Source organism: Epargyreus clarus, unplaced genomic scaffold (genome assembly GCF_041222505.1).
Source record: "Epargyreus clarus isolate Ecla_fem2 unplaced genomic scaffold, WU_Ecla_fem_2.2 ptg000004l, whole genome shotgun sequence".
In the NCBI taxonomy this organism is placed as follows: Eukaryota; Metazoa; Arthropoda; class Insecta; order Lepidoptera; family Hesperiidae; genus Epargyreus; species Epargyreus clarus.
Window position 1 is genome coordinate 4,472,545 of NW_027332212.1, and position 20,174 is coordinate 4,492,718.

At 34.3% G+C, this 20,174-nt stretch overlaps 1 protein-coding gene and 1 non-coding gene across 7 annotated transcripts in view; both read left to right on the forward strand.

Moving 5' to 3' along the window:
* The window catches only part of Pgant9 (polypeptide N-acetylgalactosaminyltransferase 9), a 227,913-nt gene that overhangs the window by 68,364 nt on the left and 139,375 nt on the right, over window positions 1-20,174 (forward strand). The gene's annotated exons all lie outside the window — the stretch shown is intronic.
* On the forward strand, window positions 12,679-12,762 carry TRNAL-CAG (transfer RNA leucine (anticodon CAG)). The gene has a single exon. It is a non-coding gene; the product is annotated as a tRNA-Leu (tRNA).

Here is a 20,174-nt window from a genome sequence, read left to right on the forward strand (position 1 = left end):
GATCGAGCTTCGCTCTGCATGTTCACTAAGCAGATTTCATTTAATAAGCTTACGAGTAATATTGCAATCACGCTAATCATGTAATTTGGTGTAGTCTTATTAACAGAGAAGACGGTATTATATTATATTATGTACACTTATTTTTGTAATAAACTCGATATCTAAACCATTATGGAAATGAAAATATCCTCGATCGTTAAAGTTGTTTCCAAGAATCTATAAGAAATAAATAACAATGAATTCTGAAAATATGAAGATCAAGTAAAACAGAATATTTACAAATAATTAGTTTGTAAGTAGACATTCAAATAAAGTCTTCGTTTACTGTACATATATTGATAAATCAAATCAGTTATTTGTTTCTCATAAATGATCTAGTATATATGCAAGCCTCGTAGTAGAAGATTCTTGCTATTATTCATATTTCCATTTAGGAGAAATGCAAAATTACGACTGTTATACCAGAAGTCGGTTATTATGGCTATTCCTCATGCCTTATTCCATGTACAGTATGTTCTCAATCTACTTTTGGATAGATTTCCAGCGATGTATTGGAACCACCTTAAAAGCATGAAGGCTTGGACCTTAACATTTTCCTTGTTATAAATAAATAGGTTTTACTTCGAAACACGTACACGTTTCTTGTTTTCATAACAATAAAATTAAAAAATCACGACAACCTAGTCTAGGCTTTTATATACGCATTTCATTATTGTTACTATAATTTTGTCCGAGTCTACCTGTGCGTCTAAGTTCGTCGTTAATTTTTCGTAACTTGGCTGACATACTGTCTACTTTTAGACCTATTGACTCTATTGTACAAACCTTTGAAACATAGCATTTTGTGTTTTATCTATCTTCATATCATTAGGTTTCTATTACTCTGTAATTTACTAGTACGATAACAGGAACGCATTTAATATTTAAATTATGGTCATTGGTATGAATATTAGACTGATAAAATGTTCCGTGTTTTGTGGAGGAAATTGTATACTTCACCCGTTGATATGCGTTCAAATATTTCATATTTCCGAATCAAATTTAATTCTAGTTGATGTTTATTCACACGTATAGTTCAGGTCACCGCACGGTATGCTTCGTCATGCAAAATTCCTCACGTATCAATTTCTCTGCCAATTTTCATCATGACCCCAAAAGTTGAGATAACATATGAGTATGACTGAGTACATGTATTTTCACTTATGTGATTTATATGGTTCTTTCGTTGAATCTCAAATTTTGTTTTTTAAAATGTATTTTACCGAAATGTTACGTCATCATGTCATCTAAGTTTCTTTATTATTTTCCATAAAAATAATTTGCCTACGATGTTGCAAATTATTTTCATGGATAGTAATGTGTCAACCAATAATTTTACCAATACCTTTTCTATGAATGACAAAGGATGCGACTAAGGGATTCTATTCTAGGGATTGATTGTAGTGTATTTCTAGAGAGATATTTGTCCACTGTTATCATCAACACGTACCTTTAAAGCCGCGTTCCGCGATAGGTTTGGCGGAATATCGGATGGATGAATGGTATATTTAAGCTGCTAGGAGAAATTTTAGAATAAGATTGATAACTTATGTAATAGTTACGTTTGGACTATTCAGTCCAAATATGCATTTGTAAGAATAATTGCATCATGTATTTCTATGGTGTATTAATAAGAAAAAAAACACGCCATGATAGTAGTTAATCAGCTGAAACTTCACGCAGCGAAATCTACGACGAAATTAATGAAACGTTGCTCCTATCAATTTCGCCTTAAATTTTCAGCGGGTCTCGATGAGCGGCGGAGCTAATGAAGTCACAATCTGAGGTATTAAAGTCAGAGTTTGTTTTGAAGAGCCCGACGGTATGTTTGTGTAATTAGCAACATTTCGTTCGAAATGTCTCGAACTTGCGTCGCTATTGGAGGGCTCAATTACAGAAACGTTGGAAATAATGAACGTGAACGTTCTGAGCAAAATTAATTAATTGAATAAAGTACCTACGTGGATCGGTAAAACGCGTTTCATTGTAACATTGTCGAGTTTTAGTATAATTTTGTTACTATTACCTATAATTCATGATAAAGTAACTAGAAATAATATTTTGATCATTTAACATTAATTTCTCGTCATCGCTTTATTTATACTTAAAATTACATTTCCATAAAAGTATCGGAGTTACTCAAAGAATATAATCACAACATTGAAAACTTAGTCAACTCTATATTACTCGTATTATATACTTAATTCTAACTTGTGAGCATTTCGTGAAATATATATAAATTATAAATACATTATACATAAATCCTCATCATCTGAGAATATTAATGGCAACCTTTCTTAGAACAAATTTCCACGGGCCTAGTATTATGAAAACATAAATAATAAAACGTTCGGTTAACTCATCGTTATAAAGTCAATATTGGAGGATTTCGCCGCTAGCGAATTGTGTATCTAAGAACCGAATGTAGTTGAAACAGAGGTAATAAACCCGTTGAAATTAGATTTGCTCCTGCGATGTCGACGAACGAAATTTAATTAGCGTGTAGGCTGTTATACGTAGGTATGTATTGGTGGCGTGCGGTGAAATAACCGATTCAAATTGGTCTACTGGACGTCTCTATTAGGGATGGTGATTCTTTCCGAAACAGATCGATTCTTGAATCGATTCGAACCGAAGTGCAATAAATCGATTCACAAAAAATCAACGCCCAAAGAATCGAGTCTTCGAACATTGATCTTTTCAGCTGAAATCGCGAAGATAGCGAAAAAAAAGGTCATCACGGCCAAACAAGTCCCGAAATACGTATCTGTCAGCAAAAAAAAATGTCTATAACACATTCAAACAACTTCGAAAGAATCGACTTTCAATTTTCTAGGATGAAAGATCGATTCACGGAATTAAAATAATGTTTTTTTTTGTCCCAATAGATCGATTCTTCCATTAATCTATCTCAGATCGCCATCCCTAGTCTCTATTTGATTTGGGCATAGGCTGTTTATTGAGCGGACCGTTTCATTCTCTTTGATAATTTGGAAGCGCTTGCAGTTGTCAATTATTAATTGAGTTACTTTGCGGATCTCGTTATGCAAATGTATTAATGTATCAGTTTCAGATTGATTTGCCGTTGATATATTTGGATGCTTAATTTGAATCGATTCTGTATAAGTTTATCAATTCTGAATTCACTAAAGTCATTTTAATTATCCGCATTATTGTTTTAAGGACTTGGTAATGTGTTTATTCCTACGTTAGTGTTTTTGAAAAAAAAAGTACACAAAGGCAGCAATGATTGACATATGATAAGAAATCTGACTTGTGGTGATAGCGTGTCTATTCGTTATTAGCAACAAAATAAATGCATATCCATTTGACTAAGTGTCAAACTGATTCTTTTGAAATATTAATATCAGATGAAAAAATAACTTGAGATATTTGTAGGAATGTAGATAACGTTTAGTTTACAATGCAACATTCATAAAAGAACCATTATTGTAGGAACACGTTACAAGATCACTTTTACCCATTTAATGTTTCTCAAAGAACATAATCCTGATTCATAGTGCGATAATGTTCACAATCTACGAATGCATATTCATTTGGAAACCATCAACGGCCAGTGAAAGGCTTTATGCAACTGCTTGGGTAACTACTGACCGCATGTGAACAGTGGAAGATGCGGCGTCATTTTTACTTGTTTTATGCAACTTTCTAAACAAACATCTCACTGTGATGCCGGGTTGGGGGCCTCGCCTTAAATGGCATTTAAGGTCCCTTCTTCGTCATTATCACACTATCTTTACCGTTCTATATATTATTATTATATTATATATAGACTTAGACGTTGTTGCTGGTCTTCTCTTAGAGCGAGATGGGGACTTAATCTTCCATGCAAGTCACCTCTATTTCTCGCAGGACCCACAAAGTAGACGTACCAGGTTACGCGCAGATTGGTACACTTTACACATCTTTTAAAACATTTATTCTAGCGAGCCAGATACTTAGGTTTGCTCACATTTTCCTTGAACTCCGGGTTTCAAGGAAAACTCGAAGACAATGATCAAAATGCACACATAGGTATCACTTCTTTGTTAGAGCATCAACGTTCTCAGTCATTGGCGATCTTTATAACTTTAAAAATAAAAGCTTAATTGATATTTTTCAATGAGATTTTGCAACAATTGTAGTGTATAATAATGTTTAATGTTACCAACTAAGTTCACGGTACACATAACAAGATGTGAACTCTTCAGGCATTTAAACATGAGTCATCTACAACTAAATTCTAATACGATAAGTATGAATACTTTTACTATATGACGCATGTGGTATGCGACATGGCGTGTATGTGCAAATCACGCGGTTTACCTTTTATGTTTAATGAGTTATTGCGCCGCTCTTTACCTAAAAGGTTAGTGTCTTTTGTTGGCGTCTCTTGTATGGGAGCTTTGCAACAAGATGTATTTGTCATCCAACCATTCCGTTATTTATTTCTACTTGCTTATAGATTTCGAAACTTAGGCAACTAGTATTTTGATTTGTCTTGTATTGTGAGGCTTTGTTCTCATTTTATAATGTCGTCTAATTTTTAAGAGTTATGAAATTATTGTTCATGGCTTTTGTTTGTACCAGCATTACTACTACAATTTTTATATAATATAGGAGTAGTAGACGAGTATGCAGTCCACCTGATGGTAGTCGGCTACTGCCGTCCAATAACATCTGTAATTAACCCCAGATGAAATTAGTTTCCTGTCTGAGGTCAGCCACAGATTGCCGCTACCCCTGAGGACTAAGCTGAAATGCCTCAGAAAAGTATGACGTACATAATACCGGTACCTAACAATTTGATTGCCATTGTTACCAATTGAGAGTTTATTGATGTATTAGAAGCTACTAATTCCTGCCCAGATGAAACACTAAAATTCTATAAAAGTAGGCATTGACAACAAAGAATCTTAGTAACATAGAGTTATAAGTGCCAGAAAACGACAATCATGTCGTAACAAACTACCAATGCCTGTCCATCCGAAACTTAACAGGTGGCATTCATAAGGTCGATGTTATCCGAACACCATGCGCTTGAAATAGCCTCCGGCAACCCGGATGCGATGGTATCCGTACAAAGGTCGCGAGATGCACGCCGAAACGTCATTACAACAGAAACATGATGCAATTTTTACAATGGAAGCTTTGTTGAAAAATATAAATGTTACTAAATGTATAAAGTTTAAAAAGGTCGTGGATTTAGTAGTTTTGTTAAAGGAGGTGATAAAAAAAATAGTACAATACAATATTTTAAATGCACAAATATCGTAAGATGTGAGTTAATGTAAAATTGAATGTGTATTTATAAATGCACATTACAAGTTACAGGTACTTCTTTGGCCAGAAATTGAATTGTAGAAACACTAAAATGAATTATAACTACTAGTACAGTTATATAATAAAGTTGCAACTAGATGCTGTTATTTTCTCATATCTTTTAATGTAATACATCCATTAGCGAATATTAGTAATTAAGTCCTCTTAGTCTTACTTCTTCCAAGACTTTCTGGAATACACTCATATCAATTTCAGTCCTTTAAATGTAACTTTTCAAAAATCTGATGTTACAGTAATAAACATATGCTAAACTGATAAATTAGTTTAGTTGATGATGAAAGCGTCCCTGTGTCAACGTTGCCAATATGCTAATTCGTTTCGATACCTCTAACCTGCCAAATGTCATGAACGAAGATCGGTGTGAACGTTAATTTATTCATTTTGTCAGATCTGGCGCAGACGGCCTAATTTACTGTGCGATTGTGTTATTCTAAATTCGGTTTGATTTTGGATGTGATTTTTTAATTTTGGTATGGATCGTGAACGCCTATAAAGGTGATTGAACTCCTTTTGGACTGACTTTAGTTGATATCTATCTATTCCTCATAACAGCAGGACCGAGCTGCTTTTTGATAAGGGAAATACAAACGAAGCATTCCAACTTAGACCAAGGAGCATAACAATGCATCTGATGATAGTGGTGATAATTTAAGGCCGTATTAATAAACTGATCTCATGTTTGAGATCGATATAAGATTGCAATCTTAAGTTCGCTATCGTAATAATAAACAAAACTTAAGTGAACATTAAGTACTCTCACTTGAGATCTGTCATCGCATTCGCTAATTAATTACATCAGATGGATAACTTTTGCTACTTTAATTTTGAAGGAAACATGACTCCTTTTCATAACGTTTACAATACACACAAAAAGTAATAAACGATAGAGACTTAGAAATATAATTAGCGAAGGATAATATAGAAGACATGGAAAGATGTTTCCATAATAATTAAGTCAAAATGTAGGAGTTATTACGTAGTAAAGTAGTGATAGCCAAGTATTATAAATTTCGACCTTTTTAGACAAAGACTTGGATTCATAATTAAGTAAGGAAATACGAACGAGATTTCTCCATAAATTGTTGAAAATAATCTCAAAACGAGTTCAAAAGTGGCTATATTTATTTTAAACGTTACGCATTTGTACAGGAACTGTATTTTTAGCTGAGAAGGCGAACTTCGTAACTCGTCGAGTTTTATTTTTCTTTTAGCAGCTTACCTTCTAAAATTCTTAAAATACTCCTCGTTTGTATTTGTAATAATTTGTTTTAACTTCTGAATGGTGTAGTTAAGAAACTCCTAATTTGGCGTGATTTCTTTAATTAGATGTTTGTTTCTCTTGATTACGTAAGAAAAATACGGTGTATAATTAGATCGTTGCTTGATATAATGTTGGTTAATTTCAGTGGGAAGATGTCATTATATTTTTATCAGAAAAAATATTTAAATGAATGTACAGTTAGGTTAAAGCTAATCTCCAGATATTGCTACGAGACATGGTTCGCAACGGTCAAATCCGTTGACGAACTAACCTTACTGACAAAGCTCTCAAAATCAGCAAACTGAAGTAGCAAAAGGCTGGTCATATCACTTGGAGATCCCATAACCGATGGAGAACATAGGTCCTTTAGAGGAAGTCACCAAAAGAAAAATACGTAAAGGTCGAGGCACCGTCTAGATTTACGAAAATATTTTTTTATATTGGTAGGGCAGGGCTTCTCTGATGGAGATCCCGACGCAGAACCCCTGGCAGTGTCTTTATTTTGTGAAGCATCAAGATTTAATCAATATAAATGCCGGACTGGTTAAATTGAGTCATGACGAAACTACAGTACTGCGCCATGCATCATTCGGATGGCATTTTTTACGAAACATTCATAAAATTCCCGAAGTATGAATAATTAACAGCCGGTTTTCATACGTCATTGCTTTCGAAAAACTAATATCGCTGATGAAATCAATAAATCAGAGCAGTCGAAATAATATGAGAATGTCGAATGCCGACCTCTTGCACAACGTCATTCAAATGCGGCAGATCGTGGAATTAATGGCATTTGATTCCATTACTGATACAACTTGATTAGGTTGATGGTTCGTATTGCATAACACCGGCCGTAAACGTTTATTTGTACGCAACTGTTTGTGATTCCATCTATCGTTTCAATTTAAATTTTGTATCATTTTTTATTATTGTCAGGGCTCTGTATGTTCTAGACTGGATCTGAAGACTAACCATAATTGGAAGATTTTAACGTTTTCCACGAAGCTATTCTTACGAATTGGAGGAGGATTTGTGACCTTCTGACGGATATTTTCAAACTGTTCATAATTCCTTTAACAAATTATAAGAACATGGCCATTCTGTGATAAGAACCTAGACTGAGAGTATAATACGTCATTCGGGCTACGAAAGACACGAAAGCGCACACAATTTTATTCACAAATACCATCACCCATCCACCGCATGATCACCTTCGGTGTTACTTAATTTTGCAGGTACATCTGTTATTATCTACATGTGTCTACCTGGCAATATACTGACAGATCCTTAATCTTTTAAAATAAATTGAGCATGTAGTAATGAAATAATATCTGATTAACTTTTATGCGAAAATACTAGAAATACTATTTCCTTATTTAAAGAGAATAATACACTTTTACATAACTGAAATCAGAAGAAGAACCATGTTTCAATTAAGATCTTAATTCGCTCTCGAAAGATAAAGCTCTTATCCGGTTAAATATTATGGATCGTGATCGTCACATATTCTATTAGATGTGTGGATTGATAAGGATGGTAGAAGTCGACATATTTTTTAACAATACTTCATTTTGACGATAATGAATAATTATCGCAATAGACAGAATTGGAATGGTTCTTAGAAGTATCTTATCGTTATTACTACGCCGTCCAGATTAGAATACTATAGCACGTGCACAACACTGCTGCTACTCGTATAATGTAGAAATATTTAAGACGGTGCTTTCGTCCTATGACATATGGTTCAACACCTTTATGCCTTCCTACACATATAAAGTATCAATTAGTAACTTCTCTGGATGTATAGTGGTTCACAAATCACCAGAAATGTTAGCCAACCACATATCACACTAGATTTAAACGTGACATGTCTATTCAATATGTAAATCTTTTTTTGGTCGTAAATGATTGCGAAACAAGTGTTTATTAGGATTATGCCACCGCGGCCTCAATTCGTATTGTGACAACCCTAGCTCTCAAGGAAGATGTTCGTGTAAAGGTCAACACGTAGCATCACATTTCTATATGTCATTATCGTGGACCGGTTGTTGCGGTGAACTTTTACCTATTATGTCATAAGGAACTAGCGGTATCGGTAAAAATATGTAGTTTTAAGCTACTCTTAAAAGTATTTCTTAACTTATTTTTATACTATAGAAGTAGCTAACGAGTATGCAGTCCATTTGATGGTAAGGGACTTCCGCCGCCTATGAACCTGAACCGGGATAAGATTAGATTTACATGGCTACATTTACAAGGTTTCGACGGCACCACCCTCACACATATATCTGCTTTATAACAGCAGTGCTCAATGCTGCTGTTCTGGTTTACAGGGTAGGGAGTTTACAGTGGTAAGGGAGACGTCCTTATACGACGCGTTCCAACTTAGTCCTCGGGGTAGCAAGAGGAGTGGGGAAGGTCCCGCTACATACAGTCATAATGAGAGATTAGTAAAGTGTAAATTACAATAATGGAATAAGCAGTAGCTCTAACGGTAAATCAAAAACATCGCGTTTATCATACTTTCCTAAGAGTTTTCTATTACTTTCGAAGGTTACGACCCTCACTTTCCCGGCGAACTTGTAAACAGTTTTGTAACGTGCTTATAAAATATTTTTAACAAAACGTTAAACATCTCAATATCACGCTTCATTAATTCAAGATTACGATGAATTGTAACAAAACATAATATACCCTTTATAATAGGCGTGACCGACAATGACTTGTAGTTGGGTGCGTTTGGGTATAAAACTGGTTATCAGTACGGACCATCTAACATGATATTTTGATTTAAGATTCATTTACATTATGTTTTTTTTTTATTTTATAAAAGGAATAATGACTAGTTATTTCGATATTTGCCATTTTTTTAATTGTTGCTGTTGAAGATACTATCATGAGATTAAAAAAAGTCAGGATAAATTACATGATTTATCGGTAGCATCTGAAATTGTGTCATATTTGCAATTATCATACGATACATATGAAGATCAGGTCACAGTATAAGGATCTAGATATTTGTACTGTGATCTTGGGTGGACTTGGGTGGATTTTATGTGTCTGTAAAATGCCATTACACGAAATCATACACATATATACATAGAAACGCGCTTTATATGCCACCCAAATACGAGAAAAATCGAAAAAGAAAAGGAAATTTAACACGTACAAACTTGGCTTTATTATAATTATTGTTATAAATTACGCATTAAGTATAACATGCATACGAAACAAACAACAGTTTGTATTACTTGATGCTGGAATAGAAAATCGGCTTCTGTATAAACGCACCCGTTCCTGGTAATATTCGGAAGACGTTTGAGAATGTATCGATGCTGGGATGAGCGTGATCTCGACTCCAAGTGCTATCTTATTGGGTGTTAAAGATTTATTGAACCCCATTTAGTTACGTCTGTAACCTCGTAAAATATTAAATTAGGTTTAACAATTTAACATACATTTACCATAATTTGTTCTTATCGTAATCTCTGTTTGTGCATTCGCTATAGATATTAGATACGATTACTTGTTTCTGTATGCATAAATATTAAAATTATGTATAGTAAAAAAAAACACATTTTAACTTACATATGTAATATGTACATGATACACAGGTACTACTGTATTCTTTTTACTTATTTACAAATTTCTGATAATATGTATCAACTTTAGAAGCTTTAGTATAAAATTAATCGTATTAATATGACGAAGTGCCAATCATTAATAATTACATGCAATGGCTGCATAATGGTCCATTAAAAGCCCATTTTATTGCGTATGAAATTAACCCACTGGCGGGCACCCATCCAACTTCCGACCGCTTACGATGTTGCTTAACGTTGTAAATAATTTGTTAGTATACGATATAAACGCGTTTCTGATTTTTACAAATATAGCAATGTTAGATTCTTCACATTTAATCAATTCCGCAAATACTACTTTCACTTGAGAATGTCTAGGCTGAGTGCATTGACACTGAAATTTACCGTCGCCTCGGCGTGTGTGAAAGCTCCCTAACTAACCTATGACCTCGGCGCATCGACAGACGAGCATTCGCTCGGTGGGTACCGTAGGAGACCCATTATGCCAGGGTCACCATGTATTCGGATATTTACGGTCAAAAAAGGAATTATTTTTAAATTTTCATGCATTATTCGTCATTTTTTTTAAGAATTTCGGATCTTCAATTAATAAAATATTTTGTTGATAACAGTTGCAATTAAGAGCACTTGATCTTAATGATATGAAGAAGTATAAATAATAAATTTAACTTACGCGGCAATATTTTATGTTACAGCAACGATTATTATAACTGATTACAGATTCGCCAGTCTTTTAACTAAAGGTTTATACATATAATTATTATGAACGTGGTTCTAACAGTGAAAATATTAATTAAATTGTGATTTGATTCTACAGTTATATTTATTTAAAAATAAAGTATTTCAAAAATACTAAATTATTTAAAATATCGTTTAATTTTTCCAAGTTTCAATGTTCTTTCATTTAAATTGTTACACCATCTAAAAATGTTTTAATAATTAGATAATTAAGGATTGTCCTATATGTCTCAAATCGCATGGTCCCTCTACTGTAATACTCAGTTATTTAGGATGCCTAGACAATACAATGCAAGTCTGTACCCTACAAAATTGTATGGAATTATGTTGGTACCGTAATTGGCGACATTGTTTTGGTAAGCTACAATCTTGGTAGAAGAGAATATGTGTTGAATGAGGTCACTTTGGATGTATGTGTGTATGTATGTATGTCTCATTCTTTGACACATCCTGCAGCCCAAACGGCTGGACGGATTTTTACATATGAAATGTCTTTGGATTCGTCTTAATTGTGGGAGTAACATAGGCTACGCTATAAGCAGTCAGGCTTTTTGTTTTTATAATATTTCTTTAGTTACTTTTAACCTGTCTTCTTAGTAATATGTGAGGGTCAAATCTTGTAAGTAAATTTCAAATCAGTTCACTCTAACCGATTGGGTTAAAGTTTTGTGTACATGTATCATTTGAATGACAATGCATGATTAGATTAGTGACGTCATTCAAAAAATTAATATGGCGAACGCCTTAATACGACGAACCAAATATCCTCTTAATATGGGTGTTAGGGCAGGAAAGTTAATTCCATATATTTTGTAAAAGAATTTAATCTTAGGTGATATACTCCTACTAAAAGTTTAATCAAACTCACTCTAGAAGTTTTTGCGAACATACAAACAGACAAAACGTTCCATAATAAAAGTTCTATAATAAAAGTTTATATTAAACTAGCTAATGCAAATAGTTTCAATTATGGCGAGAATAGCGTAATTTAATAATTTAGAGTATCTAATTGTAGGATAATAAATTATAAACATACCAATTATGTACATTCATAAAGTCTCGTGTAATGCATTTTTTATGGCTAATATAATATATATTCCACACGTGTAACGTATGTAATCGATTTAATAACAATAAAATATGTAGCCCGTCACACTGTTAAGCTATTCGTATCGACTTTGTTACGCCTCGCCAATAAATAATGTATAACCACACATATTATAAAGAAATAATAAATATTGCACAGTTCTCGGATAGTGTATCAACTCTGTTATGCGTGAAACGTATGAGATTCCATGTTACCAACTCTCGTTATTGATAATTGATCTATCCAATATTTTGGCTACCAAAATTCGACAATTGGATGTCTTTAACTATAAAGAGATCCATATATTTATGTTTACTAAAACATTGTCAAATTACGGTCTGTGGTATGTAATCTATTAATAATCGTTGTAGGTATAATTAGTTAAATATATAATTTAGTACTACTATGTAAAGCACAAATTAAACTTGTATTTTGATTACGTCAGTATTGCGAATAAAACACTTTACCTACGTATGATATGAATTATGAACCAATGTACATTTTTACCAGCGTGGTGAACTAGAGATAAAGTAGAGAAATAGAAAATAAAGCCGTTTAATTGACTATCTAGGAATCATGTGTACCTTAATTTCAATGTATCGAGCAACGTCAGGATGGCCGAGCGGTCTAAGGCGCTGCGTTCAGGTCGCAGTCCACTTCTGTGGGCGTGGGTTCGAATCCCACTTCTGACATCTGAAGAAGTAGTATTTCTTTTAAATAAAACATGTTTTTCCTATTTTCTTTTTAATACAATAATTGTTTCTATATTTCTTCTAGGCTTTGTTTAAAATTTTTATAATTTATCTAAAATATTTTTACACAAACTTAGGTATGATTTTTATACAATAAAACTGTTTTGTACCTTATTACGTACATTTGAAATTGAAATAAATATAATACATAATGAAAATTGAAAAATTGATATTATGTGGCTACTGTCGCCCACAGTAATTAATCTCAGACAAGACTTGATTCCTACCGGAGGTTGATCATAGAGGCTTGGGCGCCTTGATTACAACCTTCAAGCCTAACAAATCAGCGCGTAACAATGTTGTTATTAGGCAGAAATAGGTATAGCGGTGGTACCTGCTGAGTCGAACTACAAAGGGTTCTATTATATTAAAATTTAACACATATTAAAATTAGACGCCACATATTAACTATTAAGATTAGAAATAAATATTTCGCATGTACACATTGAAAATATTTCGTAGTTTAGTTATACAGTGTTTGTAAATTGGGCGGTGAAAGCATAAACTTTCGAAAGACGTCTCTTCAATATGTCTAGAGGAGACTCTTTTCAATGGAATGGAATCCCAGTGAATCACCATAGTCATCTTTTATTCACTGTCGAAAGGTCAAGCGTACACTTGCGTGCAAACTAAATGACCCCCTCCCCACATTATAATTATTTATCACTTGATTACTGTGTGAAACTTCTAACGATTTAATATTAATATGCACAGGAATGTACCTGTGCATCCGTATGTGTATGTTCATATACGCAAAACTTAATATGAATTACAACAAATCAAATGAAAATATTTAATGACTGTCGATTTTTCACAGAATTCTTAGGCTGTCCGTCCATTGGCTACTATTATACGAGTATCTATATATAAAATTCTCGTTCTTTACCGATTTTCACCAAATTTTATATGCATATTCAGTAGGTCTGAGAATCGGCTACTATCTATTTTTTCATATGTGTAGAAATTTTTGATCGATATTTGCACATTCTTCAACTTTCTCCAGGGTTGCGCCAATTTCATTACACCCAAGTATACATACGAGTATATCGGTATATAAAATTGTCTCTCTCAGCGAAATGGCGAAATTCTCACGAAGTAAATCTCGCAGAACGATGAAGTATTCTGCAGTGTCATTTTGTGTCACAGCGGATATTTTTCAGAGATCTGTGATAGATTTAGATAGATAGATTTCGTTAGTCGATAGTATTGAAAAAATGTGATAGCCAATAGAAAGTTTGGAATAAAGATAACATGTTACTTAACTCACTTAACACTTTTATATTTGACTTAGCAACAGAACTGCTGGTTGTTTGTTCACATTGCAGGGCTTAAAAATATTTCGATTGATTTATTGGGTCTATTGGATGATATGTGGTTTTTGTACGTTTCATTGTAATAAATTTTAATGTACATCGTGTAGTACTGGTATTTTTTCTGCCTAACTAGGTTTAATATTAAAACGCTCCGCTCAAATAAGATAGGTACCAATTGTGTTAACTCAAGCAGAAAATCTGGCCTATTTCCTCTAAAATTTCGTTTTATTACTGACATCTCAGTAACAACATCTTAAGTGCTGTCAGTAATAAAACAAGATAAAAGACAAAAGGAAAATATTATTATCTTACGCGGAAATGTCTATTTGAGTTTGCGGAATGAATGAATATTCCCGGAGAAAAAATCCGAACAAGAGTTCTGTTTGATTGTGTCTCGTGACGTAAAACAAAGAATACGGCGAAAGTCCTACAGTTGGAGAAGTTTAAGCGACCGTTATGAAACTTCCTCTCACCGCTGCACCGCATTTCAATTAAAGAATTAAATTAATAACTGGAAACTTCAAAAACCCCTTAATTATTTTCGTCGGTGCTCCGAAATAATCTAAATCGATGAAACGAAAAAGGAACGAGCAAGAGAAATAGCAGCGGTCGCTTTTCTGTATTCGGCCGATCACAATTCATTTTATTCAGTCGCACATCGATACCAATCGTCGCTCGATCCCTCGGGCTTTTCAATTTAGAATCCTACGTAAGTACAATGGGGTGGGGAAGATTGATATTTGGGATATTTTCCCGGGAGTCGACCCTAGAGGCCTCACAAGTGAGCGATCGCTACAGTATGTCCCCAGCTAATGATATCCGAAGCTTATCGGCTCGCCTGTCGCGCGTCATTTTTACGGATTCCTTGGATTTATGTAAATTTGTTTTGTCAGCCACCCGCCTTGTTACGGCTGCGGGAATCTGTTGCGATACCGGGGATATTGATATTCTCGGCTTTGCAAGTACCTGCTCTTCGCCTAATACGTTTCAGCCCGTACCAGTATTTCGTGACCTTTTATCAATTTTGTCAATCTGTTTTGTGAGAATTATGTGATCAACTGAGATGCCACTCTGAAGTATAAACTCAATATCGGTGTTTCATCAGAGTTTGTAACCAAGCACTACCCAAGATAGACCTCCGGTTGAAGAACCGAACCAAGCCAAGAAATAAAAGCAAGAATTCGACAACAGGCAAATGCAAACAGTAAAGAGAAAATTAAAATCTCACCAGGCCATAACGAGTGCGTACTTTATCGATCGTGTAATAAACTTTCGTAATCAGCATATTCAAATGTTTACTAATCCATGGACCGTTTTACGAGTGCCAGTACACCAGTTTAACTACTCGAAAATGATATTAATATTCATCGGGGGTGCCAACTGTGCGTTACTGGAACACATTGCCATACTTTACTTGACGCAATTTAAATGGTTTATGCATGTATCAACTGGATTTCAAATCTTGTGATAATTATAATTGTTACGGTCTATGAAATTTTAGAAATTTTCGCCGTAAAGGTTTTGATCTTATTGAAATCCTTCCCCATAATGGATGCATCAAGGAGTATGAATGATTAAGGTTCACGTATGGTCTTTTGAGAACGTCTTTCGCTCTTGAAAACTTTAAGATTTTGAATGAATTGGAATGTGTTCCTTAGATACTCAAACTTTGGATAATTGATAATCTGAATATTATCAATACTAGAATGGATCAAATTTATACTGATAATGAACTCCATACTCAGTTATTCACATGTCGATAATGTAGTGACTATACTGTTCTCCAACTTTATTACTATGGACCGACGCTGCAATTTAGGAACCAATTTCGGAAGATCTAGAACATTGGTGACAATGGAACGTATCTTATTCATTGACCGTGCACACGATTGGCTCTGATAGAGTTAAATGAGTAGTTATGAGTCGACGGGTCTCGCATATAGTCCATGTCCTTGATAGTTATTCTGATAGTCTTATTGAAAACATTCTTAAATTTGTATTGACAAATTTCTACTTCGATATAAAACTGGTAAGGTAATAAGTAAGGCCGGTCATGAACATTTGAAGCCCAGTAGGTACTATAACCCACTTTTGAAGGTGGTAGAACCCTTTGTGGTTCGACTCCGGCGGCATCACCGCCACACTTATTTCTGCCTAATAACAGCAGCAGTGTTAGGCGCTGCTGTGTTCCGTTTTGAAGGGTATGGTAAGGGAGACATACTTTATCTGAGGCGTATCAGCTTAGTCCTCATGGTCAGTGGCGCATCTGTGGCCAACCTCAGGTAGGAATAGCTAATCATATCTGGGGTTGATTACAGATGTCCATGGGCGGCAGTAGCCACTTACCATCAGGTGGACTGCATGCTCGTCTGCTACTCCTATATTTTAAACAAAAATTGTAAATGTATTTGAAGTATTTCTGCCATGAAGCAGAAATTGTCGTGATTTCATTGTAAAAACAGTTAAAAGTAATTATTGACAATACATAGAATTATTTACTCATAGCTTAAAACACACAAGCATTATATCAACATGTAAGCATGAACCATAAACATTACAAAGTTGTTATTGTAGCGTGACATGAAGAGAACTGCATTGGAGATCAGTGGTTGATCATCGATATCCGGTTATGCAACGTTGTAACTGTCATGTATCGGATTAGTCTACGATATACGGACAGTTTCAGTAACATCTAGAGTATCATCTTCGTACATGAAGATCTATAGCTAATGTAATTCGTAAAGACATTGTGGAATATAGCAGTAATTGGCTTCACTCTTCAAAAATGTTCATATTTTCCATGTCAAGTGCGTATTGGAAATTCTTATTTGTTTAACGGCGAAATAAAATATTACAAAAAAAACCTACAATCTTGAGTTTTCATTTCAATGTTCTCAAACATATTAGACGTCTACTTCAACATTATCATGTCAATTCTTGGTGTAATACCAATTGGAATATGTAAGGGCAAATCACATTAAGTAAACATTAATTTAATTTTTAAGAAATGATTTTATGTTTAATGTGATATTAATGTCGTTGGTACAGTTCATAGAACACAAACAGATAATCTTGTTTATAGTGACGTAAGCGGATCATTGTCTTATCAAGTGATCACTGGTATTCCATTATGCAATGTTGTTACTGGCGTCGATTTGGAAGCTAGGGACACTTCCGTTTGCACTGCAGTGAACCGTCTTAGAATATATAAGATTGTATAAAGATCTTGCTGAATTTGAAATGATTTACGTACTGTTATTGTTGTCATTTTCCTATAAAGTAACGCTCATTCTGTAAATGATTTTATTAAATTCTACATGTACAGTATACAAAATTGATGTCCTCTCTGTTCATAGTTTTGTGTGCTCCAGTCTATTTTAATTTGGAGGGTAGTTAAATAATTCATTAGATACGGCTTTAATTCAACTTTTAGTCATTGATTTGACTAAGCAGAAGCAGTGATTTAATTAAAATTTTACAGTTCATAATTTCAAGTGGAACCTGTATCGGTGCAAGACAGCCCTACTTCTGTACTATGGAATCGTAGGTAGATAGCAAAGACATCAAGTATAGACAGGGGATTTAGCAGTTGATTATGGATTCCGCGTGATTGATGTGTGCGATGCGGAGGCGTATCGGTAATCCGATCCGGTCCGGTACGGTGTCCGCGTTCAATGGACCATGTTGGTGGACGGTATACGATTTGATACGATTGATTGTGTTATGATAATAATATAAGTTACAACCACGATAATTTGGCTTAACGAAACTAGAGTTAGCTGAAGATTTAATTGATTTAAACGAATTGAAGAGACTAGTAGAAGATAAGCTTTCGTGTATATAATTTGATAGCAGTGATAGCCTAGTGGTTAGGAAACTCGGCCTCTCGATCGAGGGGTCTGAGGTTCAAATCCCAATCCCACCTCTAATTTTTTGGAAGTTATGTGCGTATTAGAAATTAATTATCACTTGCTAAACGGTGAAGGAAAACATCGTGAGGAAACAGGATTTATAAAAAAAAAATCTCAAGTTATGTGAAGTCTACCAATACGCACTTGGCCAGCGCGGTGGACTATGGCCTAATCCTTCTGATTCTGAGAGGAGACCCGTGCCCAGCAGTGGGACAGTAATGAGTTGATGATGATGATGATATAATTTAAAGATATTACTAATTCAGAATTAAGTAATAAAGATTAAGATCTAAATATGCATGCAAGCAAAAACATGCGTTCTAATGCTTTCAAATCATGAACTATATATCGTGTAAATAGAAGATTGTGAAAAATCTTTCACGGCATAGGTACAATAAAGACTTTATCTTTTTTTTTAATTTTTCCTTACTGATCCATCTGGAGGAACATCTTCAAATAGTACTTTTCTATGTCGGTCTTCATATGGTTCTTTACATATACTATCTTTTCTCCATTTTTTACCATATAGAAGTAGAAATGAGTATATAAATCTGATGGTAAGTGGATACCAACAGCGCTTAACATTATTGTTATTATTCAGAATTAGGTGTGGTAGCCGTGCCTCCGGAGTCGAATCACTTCTGAAATCAAACTCACAAAGGCATATAGACGAATCAATAAAGTATACAACGTTTTGTTCTAACAACGCTGATATAATGTTGTGGCTGTTGTAATTCAACCGGCACATTATCAGAACTAGTGGGCGTGAAGAGATAAACGCGTCCCTCGCACGGTTTGTTAAACAAATTGTTATTTTTTTGTTTTGTTAACGTCCTGATTGAGCGATTGCAGTTCGTTTTATACGGAGCCGTGATTGGGAAACTGAAAGTGATTGAGAATTTACGGCTATTTCTTAAAGAAACAATATCTATCAATGGGACTTGGACTATAACACTGATTCTTTCACCAAAATACGACTGATATCATCATTGCAACATGACTGTTTTACAGAGCGATTAAGTGACCTTTCACAGTGAGAAAGGTCCTAGTTTAAAATATAGGTCATAGTTCACTACATTTCCAAGAATGAGTAGATAAATGGATAACCATGCAATTATTCGTATTTTCTAAATTACTAAACATCAGTGCTGATATTCGATAAATAAAAGACAGATATTTCCAGATAACCACGGTAATGATGTATGAAGGCTGCAGGTAAAACTATAAGGGAGTTGGTAACGTGAAAGACGTAGAAGATTTTACTAAACACTTTTCTCCTTTCTTGCAGGTAAATAAATCAGCCATGAACCCGCTGAGGAAGCAGAGAATTTGAAATTAAAATAGGTAAGAGAGCCCGATAACGACACTGCTTCAGTCGAGTGTTCAGAATAAGTAATATAAATCCAGATATAGGTTCCCTAGCTTCGAAATTAGGGAGGAAAGTTGGATGGATTCCAAAATTAACTCTCGACCAGTGAGGTAGCTCGGCAGTATAAAATAATATCTCACTTTGAAATGTGCAAAAGTGCAATTTCAACAAAATTGATAACCTACTTCCCTGTCCAATTATTTCAAGACTTAATTCGTGTAATCATGGGAGTGAATCTAATTCTGAATGTAAGGGAGATGTTTGAATGTGAACGAGAGACTATCTTGCGAAGCGAAGAAAAACAGAAGTTTTATAACAATGATAAAAGCACATCTTTATCTACAGGTAGCTTGCATGTAGAGATCAATCGGCTTACTGATTTTTTTCTATTAATTTAATCTCTATGTCATAATATGAAAGAAGGTGACTAACTTATTTCATATTATGACCAGAATAAACTGGTTTTGTTTCATTCCTCTCTACTTCTACAGAAGATATTTGTTAACAATTTAAATTTTACGATTTAATTTTTACTTAGCAGAATTTTAGAAATGCTCTTCAGTATTTTATCTTCAGCTCTTGAATGTACTTCAGAAGTGTTCGTCATGTCTGCCAATCTTTTTTGTTTACTCTTTCCCAGTCGTGCAAGTCACCTGAGTTTGAAATGCGTTTCTACGTCTTAATTGGAACCCTGTGAATTAAGCGCCGAATAACAATATCGTTCCAATTCACGTCGACAATTTGCAGCTTCCATTCAAA